The following is a 23,726-nucleotide window of genomic DNA, read 5'->3' as shown; positions in this document are numbered from 1 at the left end:
ATTTTGTTTTATATTTTAGATGTTAACTTGTTTGAGTTGAAGGATGCTGGGATGTCTGGTGAAGCATTGATTCTCAGTGTATCTGTGAGGGTGTTTCCAGAGGAGATTTACATGTGCCAGTGGACTGAGCATAAGAAGACCTGCCATTAATGCAGGTAGACACCATCCAGTTGTCTGGGGGCCTGCCTAAGATAAACAAAGAAGGGGACTCTCTGTCTCCCTTCTGGGGCAGGATGCTTTTTCTCTTCTTGCCCTTGAACTCAGACTTGAGATGCATTTGGCTTTTACATTCATGATTTGTGCCAGTGGCTTCCCAGGGTCAATAGGTCTTTTGGCTTCAAACTGACGGCTCCATCATCAGCTTCTCTAGTTCTGGGACTAAGCCATGCTACATGCTTCTTTGGTGCTCTAGCTTGCAGATGGCTTGTGGTGGAACTTCTTTACCTGTGTGATCATGTAAGCCAATACTCCCTAATAAATCGCCTTTCATATATATTCTATTGGTTATATCTGTCTGGAGAATCCTGACTCAAACACAATTAAATGAAATGCTACTCAGGAGTGAAAGTGAATTACTGATACAAGTTACAACATAAATGATTCATGAATACTTATGCTGAATGGAAGAAGCTAGAGGAAAAGAATGAATACCTTCCATTTGGCTCTGTTTATGTAAAATTCTAGAAAATATACACTAATATATAGTGACAGAAAGCAAATTGGCGTTTGCCTGGGGATGGAGAGGAGGGATCCTAAAGGACTGGTGAGAAAGGTTACAAAGGACACAAAGGAACTTTTGGGTGTGATGGACACATTCGTTCCTTATATTGCACTGATGGCTCCACTGATGTACAGATGACAATATTAAACACATGTAAAACATACTCAGTTTTATACTTTAAGAGAGTATATTGTTTGTCAATTACATCTCAATACATGTTTTAAAAATATAGGTGGAGAAACACTATCACATATATTCCTCCTAATCATTTTTATACCCGTAATGATTTATTCTACCACCATGCATAAGCTGAGACCCTGATTTTAGCTTTCAGGTCAAAATTTGCTATTTGGCTGCCGGTGTACATGATAATTTACTGTGTATCTCCAACTGAATATACCATAACATTTAACTTCTACACATACTGAACTAAACATTTTTAATCTATTTAGTATTTCAATCTACTTCAGACAATGTTAATATCTAGAACCCAGTAACTAAAGACCATCTTGAGGGAAATGTCAAGTTCTTCCTCTTCTATGTATCAAGAGTTTCCAGTAACTGGGCTTTTGCATAGAAAGACTTTCAGGATCTGGCCCTTCATCTTCTGCAATTGTGTCTTCTCCCATTTATTTATTTTTTTAAAATCACAATTGACTGTTTTCTTGATGAACTTGCTAGGTTCTTTTCTGTCACACACTTCACACAATAAGAAGAATGAGCATTTGGATTAAATGATTGAGAGCCACAAACTAAGGTGTGTGACATCTTTTCTGTCACACAGGCAGATGTTGTTCCATCTGCCTGTAAATCCACCCCTTTCATCATTTGTAAATCTTAATCCAGTGTTACATTCTTTATAAAGTTTGTTTCCAAATCTCTCACTGACTTTGGAGTCCCGTTTCCTTTGGACTCACTATATTAAATAAATATCATCATAATATTAGATAGATTATTTTATCATATTTGTTCAAAGTCAAGTATTTACTGGGAACAGGGCATGGGAGATGCATTTTCATTTGTACATGGCTAGTGCTCAGGACAGCACTTGGCATCACGGCACTTGACTCAGCACAGCACCTGATACGTAATGAATTGCAAGATGTGAAAAAATGAACAACATAATTGGCCAATAAGTCACAGTGCTTCTACATGCCTAGAGAGGGCTTGTCTAGCTTAAATTGTTTTTTTCTTTTCTATAGGTATGGAAAGATAGGTTCTAAAAGCAGGCAGCAGTTTTATTTATGTGGCAGAATGTACCAATCTGAAGTGTCATACTTAATAAGCATTCTCCGAAAATTATTTGTGCAATAAATTTTTTTATCTAAAGAATCATTAGTGATGAGGGAGATAAGTCATAATGATACATGGTGGCCTTTCATTTGGTGGGTGGTGTGATCAATAAAGTGGTCCAGTAAGATTTATATCTGGACATAGATTAGGAGAAAATTTTTTATCCCTCAAATCCTGTATGCAAGAAAGCACTATTTATACAAATTCTGCTTGCCATTTATGAATGAAATTAACTATGCATAACTAAAATTGGAATTAATGAGAAAGATATACAATAGATCAAATTGTGAATGTCATGGATCACATTAACTTTTAAGATGGTACTAATACATTAACTGTGCTATTTCCAAATGTTCATTTAATTTATTTGTTTAGTATGTAATTTTTTATTTATTCAGCATTTCATGGTATTTCAGAGAAGTTAGTGCTTCCTTTTTCCAAGTCATATATTGGGGGTTGGTAAATCAAAAAATTATGAAAGGAATTTTAACCTACCTCCCAAAAATGTTCCTTCTTCTCTTCTACCTTCACTCCCTTTTATTTTTGTTCTTCTTTCTTTTCCTTTTCCTCCTCATTATTACTATTATTATCATCATCATCATCATCATCATCAATCCATTACCCTTAGAAGTCATGGTAGATCATTTCTCTTTTTAAGGATCCATTATTTTGCATTTATTAAAAACTTAAAGATGATTAATCACTGCTTTAAATCACATTTCACCATTCATTTCATTTCATATTTCAAGACTGTGTTGATCTTAAAATTTAATGATACACTTATAATTTGTTTTCCTTTTAGGCCACATATTATAGTTAGATATGGTTCATAAAATGATTTAGCATATAATTTTCTAACATACATTAAACTACAATTATAGGTGAGTAAAATGTGGTAACCAGGGACTAGGACAACGGAGTGGTGAGTGTGTTGCCCCAACACTGGTCAAATATTTGACATTGGTCAAATAATACAAAATTTCAATTAGCTAGGAGAAAAAAGTTCAAGAGATCCATATCACAACTTAGTGACTATAGTTAATAACAGTATTTTCTCTTCTGAAAAAATACTAAGAAAGTAATTTTCAATGTCCTCTTCACAAAATAACTTTGTGCAGTAATGAATATATGAATTAACTAGATTTAACCATTTGCTATATATGTATATATTCCAAACAGCATGTTGCACACAATAAATGCATACAATTTTACTTGTCACATGAATAAAAAGCCATAGATTTAATTAAAATCTGAAATGTTTCTAAATAATTTTATTAAGCAATGCATTGCTTAGGATTTTAATGGCCAAACAGAATGTTACACACATACATGTGCACATACTTAAATATAAATACATCCATATATATAGAGAGAGAGACATACACACATTTCAGAGGCAAGGTCTAAATTATTATAAAATAATTACTCCTCTAAAATTTCTGGTTGTCTTTAAGTTTCTTGAAGAATTGCATTATGTGAAGCTGCATGCACACACTCTGAAGCCACTAGTTGGATAGATAATATTAATGAAACAAAAATGTACTTCCTATCAATATAATATGATTTGGAATATGAAAACTTACATTTCTAAATTGATATTTAAGAATAATACAATATTTACAAAAAATATGATTTTGAGAAAATTTTACTATTTTCAGGTTAATATACTTTATTGAAAACAAAATATTCTGAAAGAAAGAAATTTACAACCAAAAAAATACCTTAGTTCCGATCAGGCACGGACAGTGGGTCTCACCAGTTAATCTCCATCTAACATATTCACCCCCGGATGTTAGTCATGGCCAAGTATCTCATTTTGAACAACATATTGTAAGCAAATCCTATTCCTTCTCCTACCACGATAACCAGCAACATTCTAGAAGGGGAAATTGATTCATCTGAGTTCCTGAGTGCCATTGTAGGGTCCCTTTATTTTTTTTTGTACCAACCTTCATTGAATATGGAGTGTGATTAACACAAAATATTTTTTGTGTTAAACTGCTTCATTTTCAGTGTTGTTTTTAGTGTCATTCTATCAACAATTATTTAAGCAGGAAGCCAAGGATGGTATGATGTCTCATATTTTTCCTTTAATACCTTTAAACCACAGTGTAAAGCCACCAGTTTGCAGTAAATGACTTTTGTGGGTTTTATTTATTTATTTGTATTTTACTGTGATTAAATATATGTAACATAAAATTTGCAACCTTATCCACTTAAATTGGTCTTCTATAAATTCATAATGTGCAAACACTACCACCACTCTTCTCCATAACTGTTTTTCATCTTGTAAAACTGAAAGTCTGTATCTATTAAACAATAAATCCTTATACACTCTGTCACCCAGCACCTAGCAGCCTCTCTTCTGCTTTTTGTTTCTATAGTTTTGACTACTTTAAATGTATCGTATAAATAGAATCATACAGTCTTTGTCTTTTTGTGACTGGCTTATTTCACTTAGCATATTGTCTTCAATACTCATTCATGTTGTAGCATGTGTCAAAATTCCTTTCCTTTTCAGCCTGAATAATATTTTACAGTGTATATGTACTGTATTTTGCTTATCCATGTATCTGTCTTTGGGCACTTGGGTTGCTTCCACATTTACCTATTGTAAATAATGTTGCTAAAAACATGAATGTACAAGTATCTCTTCAGGATTCTGCTTTTAATTGAGGGGGTTACAAAACTATAAGTGAAACTACCATACTCTTTTCCGTAGAATCTTTTCCATTCTATGTTCCTACCCACAGTGCACAAGGAATCCAATTTCTCCACATCTTCATGGATTATATTCTGTTTTCTTTTTTTTTTTTTTTTTTGATAATTGTCATCCTAAAGGGTATTTCACTGTAGCTTTGATTTTCATTTATCTAATGATTCGTGAAGTTGTACATCTTGTTGTGTACTTATTGGCCATTTTTACAACTTCTTTGGAGAAACATCTACTCAGGTCATTTGCCTACTTTTGAATCTGGCTGTTTTTCTGTTGTTGAATTTTAGTAGTTCTCTACATATTCTGATTATCAATCCCTTATCAGATACATGATTTGCAAATAGTTTCTCCCCTTCTGTGAATTACCTTTTTCCTCTCTTGATAATGCCTTTTGAAGGACAAATATTTCTCATTTTCATGAAGTCCATTTTGTCTACTTTTTTTGTTACCTATGCCTTTGATGATACTATTGCTTTGTATTGATGTGACCCTTTAGAATGCAAATGAAGCAGGTGCTCATTCATACATATGCATCTAGATTACAAACTCAGGTAGGTAAACATGTACATTGTTTAAATCAAAACATGAATTAATAAAATGCAGAAGAAATATGACCATGAGTTAATCATGAACTATCAGAAAATCACTCTCCTTGACAACTCTCTATTAAGGGTTGGGACTAGGAATGTGGAAAATAAAGTGTGGACTAGGTTTTAAAGATTAAGGAATACTGCAAACACTTTTTAATCTTATTAAATATTTGCTAACCTAGAAAAATGCAGTGATTGATGGGTTGTCATTTTCCTGGGGATGATGGAGTAATGCAGCACATATTGGTAGCCTGCAGGCCAAATCCATTTCACATATGAGTTTGGTTTGGCTTGGATGGTTGTAGCTCAAAAAATATTTTTAAACAAAGGAACAAATAAAGTATCATTCTACGTTCTAAAAATATGCTTACCTACTTTTTCTTCAAAACCCAGGTTTTTCAAAGCTAACATTTAGGTGGAGAGCACCTGCATTTATTTCAAAGAGTATAAATGCTTCATTATAAAAGAGTCTCCACATCTTACATTTTTATGCTCATACTCAACTGGCTTTATTTTTCTTATCTTCTGGACAAGTGCATATTTTCATATTTTATTATGGAGAGTAAACAATTTGAATGGTAATGAGCATCATTTAGTTTGAAAATTAACAATCAGGGTGCAATTCAATAATTATCTAATGATAGGGTCACTAAGAACTAATAACTTATTTTGAGTCTATACCTTTCAGTCAAACTGATTTAACAATATAAAGGAGGTGGAGAAAGATAAGAAGAATGAGCATTTGGATTAAATGAATGAGAGCCACAAACTAAGAGATTTGTTTCAGAACATAAATCTAGATAATTAAGCCTTTAGTTTGATAAATTTTTAATAATTTTACCCTGCAACTATGGGTATTTACGTATATTTTTTGATGATTTTAAGTGTGTCCATCAATTAGGTTCTTAAGTCTTAAAATGTAATAGTGTTAACAATAAAAGAACTATGGAAATATAAATAAAAATGTTTCTTGCACTTCAGAAATAGACTGAAATTCCTGTGCTCTTGATATATACAACTGAAAATGTTAATAGCTATTCTTTGTTAATTGCCTCAGTCTGTCAAATATTGGCTGTGTGCCTGTTCCGTGAAAGACACCATGCTAGGAACCTAAGTATATCAGGAGTTTAAAGAGAAAATGCTACATATATGTGACTGGTTTGCATACATTCTGTGGTGAGAGGAGAAAATAAGAAGTAAATATCATGTATAAATAATATGTTAATTTTTTTAATGTTTTGGAAAACTTGAGGAGGATGAATTGAATCATGAATGCTGAAATGAGCTGATAGGATGTGAAATACATTGTTATTTCATTTTAAATAGTATGAAAATGGTAGATTTTATTAATAGGGTGGAATTTAAGCAAACATTTGAAGTGAGTTAGGCAGATAAATATCTAAAGGAGCATCCCTGATAAAAGGAACAGTCAAAGCAAGAGGAGATAAGAAAGGATTACCCTTGGATTATTAAAACAAAACAAAACAAAACATTAAGGTGGCCAAGGTGACCTTGAAAGGGGTTATCAGTAGAAAAATAGTAGGGGATGAAGTGTGAGAGGTAATACTAACTGACTCGTTAGTCCCTTACAGTGACTTTGGCTGTTTCTTTGCATAAAATGGAGAATCACTACAAGGCTTAAAGCAGAATAGTAACATCAGCTGGCTCACATTTTTAAGGTATCACTCTAGAGACTATCCGGAGTATACAATGTGCCTTTCTAAGGATAGGAGAAGGAGGCTAGTGTAACAATATGGAGAAGCATTGCTATTGGCTTGAACCAAGATAATCAGAGTGATGATCAGTGGTTACAGTTTAGGTGTATTTCCACGGTGGTGCCAAGGAGATTTGCTGAGGTATTGATCATGTTTGGAAAAAATAAAAGAGAAAGAAGAAAGGAAAGGAAAGGAAAGGAGAGGAGAGGAGAGGAGAGGAGAGGAGAGGAGAGGAGAGGAGCGGAGAGGAGAGGAGCGGAGAGGAGCGGAGCGGAGAGGAGCGGAGAGGAGAGGAGGAAAAAGAAAATATGACCCCAAGTTGTTATATTTAAATAAGTACAAGGGGGGACACTTTGAGTAAAGGAGGATGGGGTGGGGCATGGGGAATAGTTTCAAGAAATAAAGACCAGGAGTTTGATTTGACATTGATACATTTCTATTAGGCCTGCATGTCAATTGGTTAGATGAATTTGCAATTGAAAGCAGCAATCTAGAAAAAAATGAAAATTATTGGCAAAAATATAATTTTTAAAGATAAAATTTGATAATGGAAAAATTCTAGACAGGAAATAGATGAGTATCAGGAGCTGTGAAATGTGGAATAGTCAACATTAATAGATGAAATATCAGCAAAGTTATTGAGGAGCAAATTTTGAGATACGCATTGTGCTGGTTTCCAGCGGCTGCCTTAACAAATTTTCACAAACTTGGTGATATAAAACAATTTATTTTTTATATTTATTCTTTCACAAGAATTAAATTTATTCTTTCACAAGAGTGGAGATAGGACGTTCAACCCACTTTTTCTGGGACATGATCCCTCCAGAGGCTCTGGGGAGAAGTTTTCCTTGCTTCCTCCAGCTCCTGTTTCTTTGCTTGTGTTCACATCACTTCAATCTCCCCTTCAGTCTCGCATCATATTTTCTCTTTTGTATGTGTCAAATCTCCCTCTGCCTCTCTCCTATAATGACATTTGTGATTGAATTGATGACCTACTTCAATAATTAATAGTGATCTTTCCATGACAAGATCACTGATGTAAACACATCTTTTTTTCTTTACAAGGTAATATTCACAGGTCCCAGGGATAAGTAGTTAATGTCTTTCAGCGGTCATTATTCTGACAAATACAAGCAAAAAATAAGAGTGTGTTCTCTCAATTACAGCTAAATTTAAGCAATAGATCCAAGGAGTTTTGCTGCAAAGGGGAATGAAGCAATTGGGCATAAGCTGAAGAGTAAACTCGGGTCAGGATTATTACTATTATTTTTTTAAGGTGAAAGTAACGTAGTGGAAGTGGCAAGTAGGGATTGATAGTGATCAAAAAGATGAGAGTATCTGCGTTGATGTTCTTTGCTAAATATCAAAGTTTGGGAGCCCCCAGAAATAGATCTTATAACAAGAATGAATTCAAATATTAATAGTTTATTTGAATGATAAAAGAATGAGGGAATGAGAGGAAAGGAAGAAAGGAAGCCAATAACTGTGTGCTATGAAATGACCACCGTGGGGAATTGGTATTTAGTAATACTGAGGCCTCTGAAAGACCACATGAAATACACTCAAGGTTTTCTCTCTCAAAGAACAAGAGTTGAAGTAATTTACTCACCAATTCCTTTCTATCATTGAGTGAGGACAGTACTGGGATCATTAACTATGCAGCACTTCTGACCTGCCTACCTAGGCTGAACTGATCCCTGCAGATGAAGACATCATGTGGAATCACAGGTTCTGGAAGCAGAAACTCTTTAGTGTATAGCAGCAAAACTGAGTATCATTGGGTTATGGACAAGGTACCAACAGGAACTGATACAGAAAGGGAGAGAGATAGGGTCAAGTGCTCAAAGATCAGTATATTTTATTTGTATCACTGATTTAATAGCTTTCACATCCTTCTCTTGAATATCTATGTATCTATGTATATCTCTATATAACTATATCTATCTATCTGTAGTTTAAATTGAGTAAAAAAGATAAATTAGATAAATTAATACACTTGAAGCCTAGAGGATTTTTTTTTACAGTGCTAGTATCTACCACCTTTTAATTAAATGTCAATGATGGCATTTACCAAGATTGCTTAAAGGCATAATAAACAGTATACATAGTGAAAGGACTACTGCGTGACATATTTTAGAAATACAGTAACCAGAACATTTGCTTCATTATAGCAGCAAAAATTTTTTCAGCATATGCCACAGATGTATTTAAAACATAGAGACATGGATCTTACCATTTTAAAACTTGCTTTGATTATTTCATATTTTCTGGAAAAGAAATACTTAGTTTATCTCCAAGTTTAATTGAATTGAAACAACAGCCTTATCTCCCATAGATAAATTTAGCTTATAATGAACAGAGGAAGATAGACATGTTTTTATTAGCATTCCTCTTTGGAATTTATGATGAAATTAAGTGATGTCTGTTTTCATCAACAAATTTACTTTAAAAAGTGAAAAATTATCCATGACAAAGAAATGAGGGTATTAGTCCTTCATTTCTATTATATATGTTTAACAGGACATATGTATTTCCTTTTCATTTTTACTATAATGTTTATATTTGTTTTACATATGAAGAATATTTCTTTGAAATTGGTTAATTATTAACAAAGAAATCAATATATTGAGGTTTATAATAACCTTGGAAGAAAAATTAAAAGAGAAATCATTATATCGTTCCAGCTTTTAATTGTATTAGAAATAATAGACTGATTCTATTCACAATACTAAGATAAACAATAATTAAATTTAATTTATAAACTTTATCTTTTGTATTTTTAGATAAGACAATATGTATATTTATAACCTCAGAATCTATTTTTAAGCATTAAGTCAGTATCTGTACTGTGAGAAAATATTGCTAACACACTTTCACTCTGCCCTTTAGAATTTAGTCCAATAAACACCAAAATCACAACTCTGTCCCTTAGATTTCCCTTTTTACTCTGACAGAAAACATGATTTTTCCCTGAGAACATCAATTTTCCTGCAAATGTCTTAGGCATTGTTTTCTAAGGCTTTGGTAATCCATTGCCATAAACCAGGTGGATTAAAACAACAGGAATTTATTCTCAAAGACTGGAGATGAGAAGTCCATAATCAAGGTGTCAGCAGGTGCTTCTCTCTGAAAGCTCTAGGGAAGAATGCTTCCTTGTATCTTCCAGCTTGTGGTAGTTGGCAGTAATTGTGTCATTCCTTGGATTCTCTCTATCACACCACTCTCTGCCCATGTCATCTCATGACCTTCTCTCTGGGTGTCTATATGTCTGCATCTCTTTTATTATAAAGTGTTTTTGATTATTTTCATCAGGGCCCATCCTAACGACCTTATCTTAATATGATTACATCTCCAAAGACCCTATTTCCAAATAAGTTCACCTTCACAGCTACTTGGGGTTCAGTTTCACATATGATTTAGAGGGATGCAACTCAACCCACAACTGACACTGACTGTTTTTATAAGTTTAATTTAATGAAGACTCATGTAGGACAGTATGTGAGTTTTCCACCACAGCTCTAGTAACACTGGATGGAAAAATGCTCTCTTTCTGAGAGCTACCTCCAGAACATTTTGCCTCCAACTAGCCTAAAACCATCAGGCCTTGAATCTTATGTGCTCTCATTATGGCAGCCAATAGTTTCTCATTTTTAAAATGAATTTTTTAACTAACTCCAATATCTCCAAATCTAACTTGATCTTGAATCTTGGTCAATTTTATGCAGATGTAGGAGGTCTTGGAATTTGTCTTCCCCTGTAAGTTTCTTCTTCATCTTATTGTGACCAGTTATTCCTTTGGTCATAACCAAACTGTTTGTCTTTATCCATGGCAGCACATTGTCTATAATTACAAAAGCATACATTCTGCTTGCTGTCCACTGGGATCTGCACTTTGAGTGTATTATCTCCAGCTTCCTCACACCAAAATCTTTTGACTAATGAATATTTAAGCTTCGTTGATTATATTGTCTTTGCCCTATTCCTATCTCTAGCCTCATGTACTTTGTTTCACCTTTAAAAAAAAAAAAAAAAAAAAAACTTTGTTTTTTGTTTTTGTTTTTTTTTTTTTTTGAGACGGAGTCTCGCTCTGCCGCCCAGGCTGGAGTGCTGTGGCCGGATCTCAGCTCACTGCAAGCTCCGCCTCCCGGGTTCACGCCATTCTCCTGCCTCAGCCTCCCGAGTAGCTGGGACTACAGGCGCCCACCACCTCGCCCGGCTAATTTTTTTGTATTTTTTAGTAGAGACGGGGTTTCACCATGTTAGCCAGGATGGTCTCGATCTCCTGACCTCGTGATCCGCCCGTCTCGGCCTCCCAAAGTGCTGGGATTACAGGCTTGAGCCACCGCACCCGGCCAAAACTTTGTTTTAACATTTTGTTTTTAAAGGTGAAATTCCATAGTCAGACATTTTTATCAATTGCTTTCATGTACTCTCAACTCCATTTCTCTGTTTATTTTGATTACACATAAAATTCTGATTACATACAAATTTATCCGTAATAAACATCCAAAACTCTGCAGCAGAACCTGGCTGAAAAGTAATTCATAGCTATGCTCATTGTTCACTATAATTTATAACTATAAAAGTAAAAGTTTATCCTTAATGCAATCTGGCATCTTCCTTTCAGCTGCCCAAAAATCTTACTTTGTTTCATCATTATTCACTCCACATCTCTCCTGGGTACTTAGTTCATACCTTCTACATTCTTCTCAACCTCTAACTTTATCCACCACTCCATCTTATTTAACTGATGTAGCCTCCTATTTCACTAGGAAAATCTTAGCACTCAGAAGATGACTTGGTCAAAATCTCACTATCCCATTTGTCCAAGCACTTGCATGCACAAATATATAACATGGGTTCTTATCAAAATAAGAAAACATATGTTTGTAGTATTTTCAGATTTGATTGTATATTTGTTCTAGATTGGCAAGTTCTATCTCACATTTTGTCTGGCTTTAGAACTAAAATAATTTTGAGACAAGACTGACAAACCGTGTGTGTGTGTGTGATTTCTCTGAGGGAGTGTTCTAGGTTCTAGCAAGTTGAAATATTTAACCTGCAAAGATGTCATAGGAGGTAATAGAATTGTTTGTATGTTTTATTGTATAAAAACTACACTATTCAAAGAAAATTAATCAAAGGATTTTTGGCTGTGAAACTTCAATATTTGAAATTTGTAACAGAATTTATAACTAAAAATATTTTGTTTCATTCAATTCTCTCTTCCTTCTGCATGCTTGTATTTGCTTACTAATGTTCATAAATTTCAGTTCAGTCATTCAGAATGCTTTCTAGTTTAGTAAGAACTACAATTTAAATTATTACATAGTAGATAACCAATAGATAAAAATAGAAGCAAATATATTTTATTATGAAACAAAATATTATTTTATAAATATTATGTTAACACATAATATATAAAGATTTAAAAATATACCTTACTAGACCAAAAATTCTGTAAGAGAGAAATCATATATTTATCTTTCTAAACTTCAGCAAACCTATCAAAATATATGGATGCATTGCTATTCAATTAATGGCTTTTTCAATGTATTTGTCATGAAAGAAAGCAAATGCAGCCATTGTTTATTTAAAATTTAAACTCAACTGTAAATTATTTTCATATGATGTCTCATATATTCTTGATACTGTGAGATTTTTGTGATAATACTATTGTTTTTCATCAACATATCCTTGTAGATAGTTTATTATTGGTTTTCAGATCAAACATGTGGTTAATGGAAATGATGGAAAATAGAGCTGTCTTCTCTGTTAGGCATTTGGAAACATGTTATCCAGAACTAACCCTTAGCTTGGAATTGCTGTATTCTAGCATTACACATGATGAATGAGTAGTGTAATTCCTACTGCATTGTCACATTACAGAGGCCTATCAATCCAAAATTGTATTGTTAATGGCAATGAGCTCTGTGTGTAATAGCTGACACATTAGCACAGAAATGCTTCTTTTTTGTCACAAATGTATTGTTGAAGCTGTTTAATACTTGTTTGCTTATCCATAATGGTGCAAAAATGCATCTATAATTACTGTCATGGGGCTGAGCCTATGCCATCTGGTGTGGAATAAAAATGTTTGTATCCAAGCTTACTAGAGCAGAATATATATTCTGAACCTTTATTGTAAAGACATTCATTTCATCTAATAACTTCTTCTCTATATGAGCACAGACTAATGAGCATAAACACAGTTGAGGCTAGAAAAATTCCAGAAAATATTATGTTTGGTAAAATAGTGTTCACTCTCTCACCCAGAAAATAGTAAACATATCTATGTATATGTTATCTTCGAAATATTTATTGACTGTACTGAATGTCCAAAATATATTTACACCATTGTGAATATTAGAATGCCCTAAAGTTAAGTAAGAGTTGATTTAGATAATATTTATTAACCCAACTGTTGCTTTTGGCTCATATTTATGAGTTTCAATAATTATATTATCCCCCTCATCTTCATAAAAAATTTTCAAAGTCCTACATCCTGCAGAACTTTACATTAGGGTTAAGAAGGAGTCATATTTTAAAAAGAAAGCAGAACAGAATGGGACATCTTATATGGTTTGACTGTGTTCCCACTCAAATCTCATCTTGAACTGTAGCTCCCATAATTCCCAGGTGTCATAGGAGGGACTCAGTGGGAGGTAACTGAATCATGGGACCATATCTTTCCCATGCTGCTCTCGTGATAGTGAATAAGTCTCATGATCTGATAGTTTTATAAAGGGGAATTCCTCTACACAAGCTCTGTTGCCTACTGCCATGTAAGACGTGACCTTGCTCCTCATTCTCCTTCAGCCATGATTGTGAGGTCTCCCCAGCCATGTGGAACTGTGAGTGGATTAAAACTCTTTCCTTTATAAATTATTCAATCTCGCATATGTCTTTATTAACAGCTCGAGAAAAGACTAATACAACATTCAAAATTTTAACAAGGCAAATCATAAAATTGTCTTATCCAGACAACTATTTGACACAAAGGAGATATAAACAAATACAAAAACAGCTTATTTTCTTGAATATAAAGTCTCAAGAAATAGCAGTTCTCCCTTAAGTAATCTGTAATTGAGTGTTACCTGTTTAAAATGCTAAGAGTTGCTTTTTTCTGGATCTAAATAACTTTGTTATAAAATTTATTTGGAAGAACAAACACAAAAGTGTGAACAGAAACATATTGCAAAAGCAGAGTGAGAAGCCGAGTAAGTGCTGTCAGATATTAAAACATATCTGACAGAAAAAATTCAGAAAATTTCCCAATTTTGTGTATCCCACCACCACAAAGTACAGTTCAAATCAATGAGGTATTGATGTACACATACAGACAAAATGTTATAAATTTAACCCATTTCTATGGGGGGGCCAAATTTCAGATGGATCAGAATTAAATGTAAAAAAAAAAGAGGCAACCATAAAATACCTGGGATAAATTGCAAATTTATTTCCTCTATAATGTTGAGTAAGTAGAAATTTTATATCGCTGATTATTAAAGAATCTAAAATTGTGCTTTGCTCTTGCTTTGACTGGGCAGTTTTTCTGATCTGGGCTGGGCTTAGCAGCTCTCAAGGTGGCTTGATCAAGTATGTTCAGACAGTTTGTGGGTCTGTTAGGGACTGGCTGGTTCCAGATGGACTCACCCCTTTATCTGGAGGTTGACTCAATGTCAGCAAGGGTAACAGTTTCTCACCAACAAGCTAGCTAACCCAGGTTTGTTTGTGTTCCTAGAGCAAGAAGATGATCATAATCTCCAGGGTACAAGGATTGTTTTGCTCTTGCTTCTGTTACTCACCTTCAGTAATGCCTCAATGACAATTATTGCAAGTCACTTTGTTGGTTCAGATTGAAGGAGTGAGAAACAGATTCATCTTTGTATGAAAGGAGTGAAAATTCCTGATCATTTATATAATCTACCAAACCTGAAAATGAAGTATAATCCTTCATAACTACGTATTAAAACGCTGGAGCACTAAGGGTAACTATAAATAAATTTGGTAAATTAAAGTTTTTAAATTATGAAAAAAAGAATTAACATGCAGAGTAAAGAGAAAACAAACTGGGGAAAGAACAATTGTAAAATATATAAAACATAGCACAGAAGTTATGGTCCTACCTAGAAATGCTTCTAAAAATAAACACAGGAGACTATCAACCCAGTGGGGAGTTGAGGGGGAACAAGAGCTATAGAAATAAAGAGACAGCTGGGCATGGTGGTTCACGCCTGTAATCCCAGCACTTTGGGAGGCCAAGGCAGGCAGATCACCTCAAGTCAGGAGTTTGAGACCAGCCTAGCCAATATGGTAAAACTGTGTTTCTAGTAAAAACACAAAAATTAGCCAGGCATGTTGGCATGTGACCTGTAGTCCCAGCTACTGAGGAGGCTGAGGCAGGATAATTGTTTGAACCCGCGAGGCAGAGGTAGAAGGGAACAGAGATCCTGCCACTGCACTCCAGCTTGGGAGACAGAGCAAGACTTAAAAAAAAAAAAAAAAGGCCGGGCGTGGTGGCTCAAGCCTGTAATCCCAGCACTTTGGGAGGCCGAGACGGGCGGATCATGAGGTCAGGAGATCGAGACCATCTCTGGCTAATACGGTGAAACCCCGTCTCTACTAAAAAATACAAAAAAAAAACCTAGCCGGGCGTGGTGGCGGGCGCCTGTAGTCCCAGCTACTCAGGAGGCTGAGACAGGAGAATGGCGTTAACCCGGGAGGCGGAGCTTGCAGTGAGCTGAGATCCGGCCACTGCACTCCAGCCTGGGTGACAGAGCAAGACTCCGTCTCAAAAAAAAAAAAAAAAAAAGGAAACAGAGTGAGAGAGAAAGAGGAAGGAAGGAAGGAAGGAGAAAGAAAGCAAGAAAGAGAAAGAAGGGAAAGAAGGGAAGGGAAGAGAACGGAGAGAAAGGAGACAATTCACAGAAAAAGAAATGTGACATGAGTCGTTCTTCACCGAAATCTAAAGATGTTCCACATTCTACAGTAAGAAAAGTAAATGTTAGAAAATATTGTGATACCGATTTTTACATACTGGATTGGCAAAGAGACAAAAGTTTGACCTCATCTTCTACTGGTGAGGTTGTCAGAAAATAGCTCTTTTTTGAAATATTAGAAGTATCTAGTGAAGGGAATGTGGTAACATTGACCAGTCTTACATATCCTTTACCATTTGTTGTAACAATCTCACCTCAAGGGATTATGTAAATAAAAAATCTAAATATATAGAAAGGCAAATGCACAAATCTCTTCATTACAGGACTCTTTTACACAGAAAAGGATGGAACCAACTTAAATGTTTATCTCAAAGGGAGTTGGTTGAACAAACCTATACACAACAATATGTTTTGCAGCCATAGGACGAATGAGCAACATTTTTATATTCTTCTATGGAATGATTATAAGAATCGAGTTTTGGAAAGATAAATGAACTATATTTAATATACTAATGGCAGTCATGCAATTGAATGTTGAACACTAATTACTTGAAATGTATTAAGAAATATAAATTTATTACTACTAAATATTTTAGGGGTGATGATGATATTCTGGTTATTTTTTAATAGTCCTTAAATTTAGAGATAATTATTGCATTACTCATAGTTTAAAACATAGATCTAGGATTTACTTTAACATAAAATAATGAAAGAATGTGAGCAAAGATACTGATGATTGGCCATGATTAATGATTATTGTGGAGTCTATAAAAGGTGCCACATTACACTATTCTGAACCAAAGAGTGACAGAGACTGAAATCCAAATAAAGGGGTTTATTGTTGGTCTTAGAATGGAACTGAGAAACAGATTCCAGAGGCATCTAAAATTGTGTCCCGACTAGCTATTTTTGTGTCAGACTTTTAAAGGAAGTAAGAAGTCAGTACTCAATAGCTCATTCAAAATCTACTATTTTGATTGGTGGTAAAGTGTTATCATAAGAGTTCATTGGCTTCTAGAAAAAATTCCTTGAATCCGAGTTTAGAAAAATTCAGTTCTCAGCATAAAGTCTTTTTTATCAGTGTCAGCAATTTTCGTCTGCAGCATCAAGTACATTCTGAGGTGAAGCAGTTGTAAAATGGCAAACAGAAATAAAATGGCATTGCTCTGATCATGTCCAGTTGCCATCCTTCCAAACTATTCTCTATAATTTTGTAGGTGTGTACATGTTTTACATAATGTAATACTAAAACAGATAAACAAAAGTAGGCAATCATATTCTTTCAAATACCATGGGGAAGCAAATATTATGAGTATCACTTTATATCAAACTTAACCAACCAGTATTTAAAATGAAAGCCCTGAGATAGATTTACAGGAATTCTAAAATTAGGAATTTTCTTTGTGTCTTAAAATAGGAAGAAGTCTTGGAAAGACTTCTTGGAAGACAAGAAAATATGTTTTCTGCACTCTTGATTACTCATGGAAGCTACAAGCTTTTTTCCTGTGTACCTTAAGCATTTGAAAAATGTGTGTAACGTTTTAAAGAATAGCTGCCAACAGAATCATTTGCCTTAGTTTAAAATTTTAAATTCCACATTTTAAAACAGAACTAGACAGAATTGATAATTGTATTACAGAGTTACAACAAATGTTTTGAAGACTCTAATAGTATCTCGACTAGTTAAACATTTATTTTTTAAGTCTATTTAAAAAGCATAGTTATATTAGAGCACTCATTACCACAGGAAAAAAAAAAAAAAAAAAACCGATTAGTAGGCCCAAGATGAAGGAGTGATGAAGAGACTAGTGTATTGCTCAAAGGAATTAAGAAAATGAGGGCTTCAAGGAAAACTTAGAGGCCTTACTATGATGCCAAAACCTGACAAAGGTTGTCAGAGAGCTAGAGACCACGAATCAGTACCAGTACCAGCTATAAATACATATGTAAATACATACATAAATATATGTGTAAGTAACATAAAATTATACGGATACTGTGTATTTTAAGAATCATTAAATATTAGAGATATTTAAACATATTTATAATACTAGTGGATCTAAAGATTGAAAACGTTTTTTGCAATCACTGGGCAAAACAGAACAATTCTTAATTAAAACATAAAGGCCTTAAATAGACAGTATCAGTAAATATTTCCTTGTATCATGTATGTATGTGCTTGTATATATATACATGTGTATATGTGTGTCTGTACATATAAATATATATATATATACACACACACAAAAATTACACTTACACACATATGGCCATTGCAGCAGTATTCACAATAGCAAAGATATGGAATCAAACTAAATGCCAATCAATAATAGACTGGATAAAGGAAATGTGGTACATATATAACATAGAATACTGTGCAACCATAAAAAAGAACTAGATCATGTCGTTGCAGGAACATGGATGGAGCTGTGGGCCATTATCCTCAGCAAATCAACACAGAAGCAGAAAAGCAAATACTACATATTTGTACTTGTAAGTGGGAGCAGCTAAGTGATGAGAACACATGAACACAAAGAAGGGAACAACACACGTTGAGGCCTATTGGAGGTTAGGAGGAGGAAGAGGATCATGAAAAATAACTAATGGATGCTAGGCCTGATACCTGGGTGATGAAATAATCTGTACAACAAATTCTCATCAGTTTACCTGTATAACAAACCTGTACATGTACCCCTGAACTTAAAATTAATTCATTCATTCATTACACTTCATATAAATGTGTATATGTTAACCTGCACAACACATACAAACACATACATACATTTTTCACATATATAATTGTAAAGATGTGTGGTGTGCCTATTTTTGTATATGTACATAGTTCTTAAGCCAGCATCATAATTAGTAAATACACGTTATTTATTAGCAGCAGTTCCACTAACATTAGGAAAAAATAACATTTTATATGATGGACTGTAGACTTTAAGCTAATGAAAGAATGTGATATGTAGAAATAGGTACAAACGTTTTAATATCAACAAATATAAACATTTATGAGTACTCAAATTAAAAATATTATTTTTGTCCAAACATTAATTAAAAATGTTATTATAAATAAACACATTCAGTTAGTGGTATATAAAATTATTGTACATATATCATTAACCCTCCTATACAAAAATTTGAAAATGTAATGGAAGAAAATATCATTTGTCTAATCATAATAAAAATCAAGAGATCTAGAAATAAATGTAATAAAAAAGTTCTAGATACAAACAAAAATCAACTTTATAACACTTATGAATAACAAAAATTACATTTGAACAAATGGAAAATTGCCCATAATTTCCAATAGAAAGGATAAACATGACAAACATGCCATTTATCTATTTATTATTATATTCAAATACAGTTCAATACATTTATCATTTTTTTCTAAAAATATACAGTTTATAACTTTATAAGAAAACAATCAAAAACATATTTTTAAAACTCTCTGAAAGAGTAAAGCAAGGGGAAAGGCTGTCTTTGCCTAATTTATATTGTATGATTCTATCAAATACATGGAGAAACAGAATATTGGAACAGAATATAAATTCCAAAAACAGACTCAAGTACTTATGGCAATATTATATATAAGGAAGTTAGAATCTCAAATCAGTGGGAATACAGATGAACATTTAAATCAAAGGTTATGGGAAAACAAAGAAAAAAATAACAATTTCTGAAAACTGTAAATTTTTATATTAATTTAAAGTTGAGCAAGTATTTCTAATCACTGGTAAAAACAGGAACAATGGCCAGGCACGGTGGCTCACACCTGTAGTCCCAGCACGTTGGGAGTCAGAGGTGGACAGACACCTGAGGTAAGGAGTTTGAGACCAGCCTGGCCAACATGGTGGAACCCCATCGCTACTAAAAATACAAAATTAGCTGTGTGTGGTGGCACATGCCTGTAATCCCAGCTACTCAGGAGGCTGAGGCAAGAGAATCGCTTGAACCCAGGAGGCAGAAGTTGCAGTGAGCCAAGATGGCACCATTGCACTCCCGCCTGGGTGACACAGTGAGAGACTCTGTCTCAAAAAAAGTAAAAATAAAAATAAAACAAGAAGAACAAATTATTGATAAATTTGACTAATTAAAGTTACACTTTAAAAAAAAAAAGAAATGAAATCACGAACAATAAATAGCAAACTAAAAAATAAAAATTGAAACCCATGCCACAAAGGATTGATTTTTGTAATGTAAATGGCTCTTAGACATCAATAACAACACAACAAACAGCTCGTTAATAAAATGTATACAACAGGAATAAACTGACAATTATTAAAATATATGAATCATAGGAAAACACATGAAAAAGTCCTCAGCCTCACTTATAATAAAATATATTAAAATTAAAGCTACAAAGAGAAATTATTTCTCATCCATCAGATTGGCAGGTATCCAAGAGCTGACAGGTTGAAGCACATTCTATTCATTAAGTTGTGGAGAAACAGGCACTCTCAAACATGGCTTTTGAGGATGGAAAATGATATAACTCTCAATGAGGTGAATTTGGCAACTTCTATTATAATTAAAATTAAATGTTCCTTTTGATTCTGTACTGCGCCACTGCACTCCAGACTGGGCAACAAGAGCGAAACTCCGTTTAAAAAAAAAAAGAGAGAAAGAAGAGAGGAAGGCAGGAAGGAAGGGAGAGAGAGACAGAGAGAGAAAGAAAGGAAAGAGAGAGAATGGAAAGAAAGAAAGAGAGAGAGAAAGAAAGAAAAGAAGGAAGGAAGGAAGGAAGGAAGAAAGAAGGAAGGAAGGAAGGAAGGAAGAAGGAAGGAAAAAAAGAAAGAAAGAAGAAAGAAGAAAGAAAGAAAGAAAGAAGAAGGGAGGGAGGGAGGAGGGAAAGGAAAGAAGGAAGAAAGAAGGAAAGGAAATAAAAGAAAAAGAAAGAAAGAAAGAAAGAGAAAGAAAGAAAGAAAGAAGGGAGGGAGGGAAAGGAAAGAAGGAAAGGAAAAAAAGAAAAGAAAAAGAAAGGAAGAAAGGAAGGAAGGAAGGAAGAAAGAAACAAAGAAAGAAAGAGAAAGAAAGAAAGAAAGAAAGAAAGAAAGAAAGAGAAAGAAAGAAAGAAAGAAAGAAAGAAAGAAAGAAAGAAAGAAAGAAAGAAAGAAAGAGAAAGAAAGAAAGGGTGCTGCTAGAGTTCCCTGGCAAAATAAATGCCAAAGATGACAATGCCTAGAGATGCAAATTGGTAGGATGTTTGTTTTTACTCCATTTTGATAAATTCTGAATGTGATTCATTCTTGCGTCAACTGGAACGTTATCTTTAAAGTTAGTTCGGTTCTTTTTTTAGTCAGAATATTTTCTACGTTTGTATATTAGTGCCTTTTCTCTTTTGCATGGTTAGGTTAGCTAGACTTTATCTAATTTTACTTTTCATATAATCTGGATTTTTGGTTCTCAACTAATTATGTATTTTTTTCTCCTTTGTAACTCTTAATTTCTGCATTTATATTTATCATTTTGTCATTCTTTTTTCTTTCTATAAGTGTGTGCTCTCTTTTCAATAATCTGAGTTGCACACCTCTTCTGTATGATTTCATAATTTATTTTTATTGAAAGAACCATATAAGGTCAAAATTTTCTGTGAGTACTGCTGTGCAATCAACCCAAGTGTCCCGTAACTAGTATTTCAATTATCATTCTTTCTAGGTTTGTATTCCTCCTTTGACATAACATCTATTGAAAAAGAAAGACTTGTGTTAAATTCCAGGTAGAAGCTTGTATTTGATTTTTGATTCATTATTGATTTCTAATTATATTATAATAGTTAAGAAGATATTGCTGTATTATAATTATTACATAACATTTATTTTTCTTGTTTTTTGGTAATAATTGTTGTGTATATATGGACATACACATATTACATATGCACACATAGCATCTCATCAATCTACCTTATTGGTTATATTTCTTAAATTTTCAGTTTTTCTTCTTTTCAGTTTTTTGTTGTTGACCACTTCATTCCTATTAGAATGGATTAATTTAATCCATTAATTAAGGAATTAAGTGTTGCCCTTATATTTGTGGTGTAGCAGGGAGAGTGGCAGACAAAACCCCTCAGACACCGAGTTAAAGAAGGAAGGGGTTTATTCCACCAGAAGCATCAGCAAGACTCCTGTCTCAAGAGCCGAGCTGCCCTAGTGAGCAATTCCTGTCCCTTTTAAGGGCTCACAACTCTAAGGGGGTCCACATGAGAGGGTCGTGACTGATTGAGCGAGCAGGGGGTACGTGACTGGGGGTTGCATACACTGGTAATTAGAAAGGAGCAGAATAGGACAGGGATCTTCACAGTGCTTTTTTTTGCAAATAACCAGTTAGATCGGAGTTGATCTTTAACTACCAGATTCAGGGTGTGGCACCAGGCTGTCTGATCATGGATTTCATTTCTGCCTTTTAGTTTTTACTCTTCTTTCTTTGGAGGCGGCATCAGACAATATGAGGGATGGCCACCTCCCTTACTTGCATAGTTCGGTCTAATGTTTTTTAATTGTGAATTGTAACATTTAGCAGAATAAAGTTCAGTCTTTACCTCATGAAATAGTTTTGGCATTAATTCTGCCTAGTATGATATTCAGTTAACCAATCAACTTTGCTTTCTTTATCTTTTCATTTGAATACCTACAAATACTTATTCTTTCATTTTTAACTTTCATAGAGTGCAAAGTTATCTACTTTCAATTTAGTGGTTAGAATCATATAATTTTCAGCCGGGCATAGTGGCTTACGCCTGTAATCCCAGCACTTTGGAAGGCCAAGGTGGGCAGATCCCGAGGGCAGGAGATCGAGACCATCCTGGCTAACACAGTGAAGCCCCGTCTCTACTAAAATTACAAAAAATTAGCTGGGCATGGTGGCAGGCGCCTGTAGTCCCAGCTACTCGGGAGGCTGAGGCAGGAAAATGGCGTGCACTCAGGAGGTGGAGCTTGCAGTGAGCTGAGGCTGTGCCACTGCACTCCAGCCTGGGTGTCAGAGCAAGACTCTGTCTCAAAAAAAAAAAAAAGAATTATGTATTTTTTCTGAAAAACAATCTTTTAAATTCACACTTTCATTTTAATTGCTTTAAGTTGTGCAAAACAGTTATTAGGGATTTTTAAGAATTTCTTTTTTGTCCACAGTTATTTTCACCTTGATTTTTAAATTTTGCCTATTTAGGTTCTGTTTGTCTTTCATGGCATTAACCAGGGTTCATCACTCCTGCCAATTGTTTCAAATAATCTGTTTATGATTTTATTCATTATTACTTTAGGTATTCTCTTTTTTACCTCATAGGGACAATTCTCTTGATTCTTCCTAGAGTAACAACCATACTCACTTTTCCCAAGACTGCCATTTGCTATGGGAAAAGGACACTGCTTGCAGTGTGCATAACTATCATATAGGAGGCTGTCCACAGGAAACCTATCAGATATCTGGTTGTTGCAAGGCTTGTCTCTGGCTAAATGGAGCTCATTGATAGAAAACAGCCACATTGTGTATCAGCTCCCTGCAGTTCTGTGTCCCTCTCATATCTTTTCTCTTCAGTTTACCCGATTCCTCAAATGAGTACTCTTCTTTCTCCAAGCAGGATCGTATCTAGTATCAAGGAAAAAACATATTTATTGCAATTATGCAAATATTTCTCTCTCAAAAGTTCAGTTCTGTGTTTTTTCTTTGAATCTTAGATTTGGCATCTCATTGTGTGTTAGGAGAAGAAAATACACAAGACTAGGAGTGTAGTGATAGAATAGAGAGCCA

Source organism: Trachypithecus francoisi, unplaced genomic scaffold (genome assembly GCF_009764315.1).
Source record: "Trachypithecus francoisi isolate TF-2019V2 unplaced genomic scaffold, Tfra_2.0 Lachesis_group18, whole genome shotgun sequence".
In the NCBI taxonomy this organism is placed as follows: domain Eukaryota; kingdom Metazoa; phylum Chordata; class Mammalia; order Primates; family Cercopithecidae; genus Trachypithecus; species Trachypithecus francoisi.
Note: the sequence above shows the minus strand (reverse complement) of the source record.